Source organism: Triturus cristatus, chromosome 12 (assembly GCF_964204655.1).
Source record: "Triturus cristatus chromosome 12, aTriCri1.1, whole genome shotgun sequence".
Classification (NCBI taxonomy): domain Eukaryota; kingdom Metazoa; phylum Chordata; class Amphibia; order Caudata; family Salamandridae; genus Triturus; species Triturus cristatus.
Genome location: NC_140595.1, coordinates 718,913,371 through 718,917,218, shown reverse-complemented (window position 1 = coordinate 718,917,218; position 3,848 = coordinate 718,913,371). Strand labels below are relative to the sequence as shown.

The 3,848-nt window shown below is 55.0% G+C and overlaps 1 non-coding gene across 1 annotated transcript; it reads right to left on the bottom strand.

The window, feature by feature from the left end:
- Positions 1-2,176: 2,176 nt before the first annotated feature.
- TRNAV-AAC (transfer RNA valine (anticodon AAC)) lies at positions 2,177-2,249 on the bottom strand. The gene has a single exon. It is a non-coding gene; the product is annotated as a tRNA-Val (tRNA).
- Positions 2,250-3,848: the final 1,599 nt, after the last annotated feature.

Here is a 3,848-nt window from a genome sequence, read left to right as displayed (position 1 = left end):
CTGGCTAACTCTCGCAGCCTGGCGTAGAACACATCAACAGATTCTTCTGGGAGTTGCTTTGCTTGCCGAAGGAGGAAGCGTTCGTAATCCGGGTTCGCATAAGGCTCAAAGTGCGCCGTGATGGCATCCCGCAGCGTAGCGTAGGTCTTCTGGGGTCCAACTTCGTGGACCGTCTTTGCGATCTTGTGGATACCTTTACCGCCCAAATGAAGCAGCATGGACCGTTGGCGCCGTTCTTTGATCTCCGCGGCTTCGAAGAAGGTTTCCAGGCGCTCAATCCACTCCTTCCACCTCACCGACTGAGACGGCGGCGGGCCAGACACTTCAAAAGGCTCCACGGGAGGGACAGTGGTCATCGCGGCCCTGGAGTGCAGCAACTACTTCGCAGGATGGCAGCAGCGCGGAGCCAGCAACGGCGAGTCCTTGCAGGAGGCTGGCGTGGTGGCGACTGGGGCCACCGCGGTGCACCGTGGCAAGGTAGGGGCACCCACAACGGGCACAGGGGCTCTCCACGACGAGCGTGCGTGAGGGCACGAAAAGGCCGCAGCGGGCTGGAGCTGGCCGTCCCCAGGCGAGGTTGGACCTGTAGCAGGCGTGCTGAGGCGCGAGGGCCGGTGCGCGAGGTGCGCAGACGCTGCACGTGGTGCAGGTGCCAGGTCCTAGGCAGGCGAGGCAGGCAGAGAGGGCGGGTGCGGTACCGCAGGCGGCCACCAGGGGGCAGCAGGGGGCACGCGCACACTCACCGCGACTCCCGGGTCCTCACGGGACAACGAAGCACAGTCCCGGTCCAGGCGGCAGCAGAGAAGGCCAGGCAGGTGACGAGGGCGTAGCGGGGCCGCCACGCGACGCTCCGGCAGCAGGGCGGAGCGGGGAAACACCCAGAGCAGCAGGCGAGGTCCCGGGCGAAGGCCGGCACTGCGATGGAGGCAGCGCACGGACAGAGGGTGCACGGCAGGTGAGAGTCACCACCGTCGTCGCCAGTGTAATATCGTGGGCCTTGAAGGGGGGGGCCTACATGCACATACAAAGCACACGGGACACTCGGTATAGTGCTAGGGTGATCCTGCAGTGAATCCCCGCCCAGAGCCCTGGGCACTTTATTTGATACATCACGTGGTCTCCGCAGGGGCGAGACCATTCGGCCTATCCCCCGTGACGGGGGTCTCGGTTATTAAACACTCCCCTGTTTACAGCGATAGGTGTGGGCTAGCCCACGTCCTATCGCGACATTACAGTACCAACGTTTTTAAAATCAGGGTCTTTTGAGTGACTGAGGGATCTTTTCTCCATCGTCCCTTTCAGTGCAGCGGAATCGTGACCTATCTCGCCGGCTCCAACACGAACCTCAGGGACTCGGTCGCAGGGTTCACTCGTGTAAGGGGCAGGTATGGACATCTCGACACCCTTGTGTACACTCCTGGAGCAGACGCAGGGCACACGAAGACAACTAGCTCATTTACAAGAGACACAGCACTACCTAAGGTATTGTAGCATAAAGCACATATGTACCAGACACAGAGCTCACCTACAGCAGGCACTGAACGGCCTCTTATACAGTGAGGATGACAGCAGACATGGGGCTCGCATAAGGCAGACGGAGTTCACCTACAGGAGACACTGAACCGCCTTCGCTATAGTGATAAAGAGACACAGAGCTCACATACAGGAGGCACCGAACCCCCTCTGCTGCAGTGATAAGACAAAGCACAGAAATCACATCAAAAGTGCACCAAGTACTGAACCACCTACGGCTATGGAGCTCGCATACTGCAAGAAATCTGTGTGCAACAGCACAAACATGCCTCAGCGCGACAATTCGTACATGCTTTAAATTACAACTGCATGAACGTCTGTTTGCATTTACACACTCACCTATGCATGAGGCAATTCGCCCCCATACTGCAGGTGGGAGTATATCCACGTCCGTGTATGACAGTTCCTGGAGAGCAGTACGTGTTAGAATATTGTCCAGATTAGTGTAGGCACATCCTGGCCTCGGAGTGGCAGTACATACATGCCTACATGTGGCAGTACGTGTGTTTGTAGGTGACAGTACATTTGTATTAACAGGTGGTAGCGCATTTTCTGTGTTTGGAAATAGCTTCCTGTTTGTACACTGCAGCATATTTCCTAATTTGCAGTGAGTTTACTTTTGATGAGACTCAAAATAAAAGCATGTTTCCGCCCGGTCTCGAACCGGGGACCTTTCGCGTGTTAGGCGAACGTGATAACCACTACACTACGAAAACCCATGACAAGGGGTGCTGGTGCTTCAATAGATCAAATCCTTTTGATGGTCAAAGACGTAGAATACTGTCCACTTCCTAGTTTGCAGTTTAAGAACCACTTCTGGATGTGCTGTCAGATATATGTCATGAACTGCGCAATGGAGGGCGTATGACATATATGGCTGAGCCCTTTCATACATTCCCAGTGAGAGGAGACTCTGCTTAAGGTTCTTTGTCAAACTGCATCATGTTCCAAGCCTTGTATCTCTTGACAGTCTCTTGAGCACAACACAGTTTGTATGAGACAAAATTAATCTCAATTTTCTCTTGTCCTCAAAGAATCTCATAAGCCTTGTTTTAAACACATTTTAATCTTTCATCCCCATTGAGCCTGCTTGCTTTCAAGGCCAGCCCAGACCTATCTTCCAGGTAGAGTGAGCCAGTGTGCACAGCAAAGGTATCTTTTGCCACATGGTTGTTCACAAGTAGACCAGACTCTGCAGTCATTTGCTGCCAGAGACGTGTTTGGGGAATGTCACTGAAGGGCTGCGTTTATGTGTGGATCCAGCATAGTGCCAATATCGGCAACCGTTATCATAGCACACATCAGTACATAACCATAATAAAACACATGACACTGAATGTAAGTGGAGAAATATTGCTGCAGGTTTATTAGCATAATAAATATGCAAACACGGTGGGTTATCTTACGGGCGATCCCAGGGCAGGCCAGCCCCATGCCGCCTGCCCGTCTGATAAGCCTAGAGTCACCATGGCAACGCCAATAGGTGTCTACCAAATGTTGGGAGGGTCCCCCCCTCCCATCCGTGGACCTCCAGTCCACATGCTTCACCACGCCCCCCCGTGATGGGTGGGCGGAGCATACATGGCAGCCCCCGGTTGCTCAGACCCACAACCGCCTGTCGGTTAGCGGGGCGCCGTAGGTCTTCCAGTGGACACGCTAAAAGATCCCTGGGTATCCTGGCTTAGCACCACACGGTGCTGCTGCATGCTATACCCCTTGGTATGTGCAGACCCTGGATCGCCCTGTAACTCCTCCTGCAACACAAAGTGAAAATTGTTAGAAAAAACTTCCCCCCCCTTCTTGTCCCTCCAGATGCCGGGTAAGCGGATGGGCGGGCAAGGCAAACGAGCGGACAAGAGGGCGAGGAGGGGGCGGGGACCGAATATGTACCCCCCCCTTGGCTCCTCCCCGCCGGAAGCAGCTACCTGACTGGGGTCTCCCTAGGTCAAGCCCAGGGACACGACCTCCCACCCCTGTGCCTTCCTGTGGCACTAAGGCGGCCGCCCTCAAGGGGGCGGGCCGCTGCGCAACCCCCCCCCCCCGGGCAGCCTTACATAGTGCCAATATCGGCAACCGTTATCATAGCACACATCAGTACATAACCATAATAAAACACATGACATTGAATGTAAGTGGAGAAATATTGCTGCAGGTTTATTAGCATAATAAATATGCAAACACGGTGGGTTATCTTACGGGCGATCCCAGGGCAGGCCAGCCCCATGCCGCCTGCCCGTCTGATAAGCCTAGAGTCACCATGGCAACGCCAATAGGTGTCTACCAAATGTTGGGAGGGTCCCCCCCTCCCATCCGTG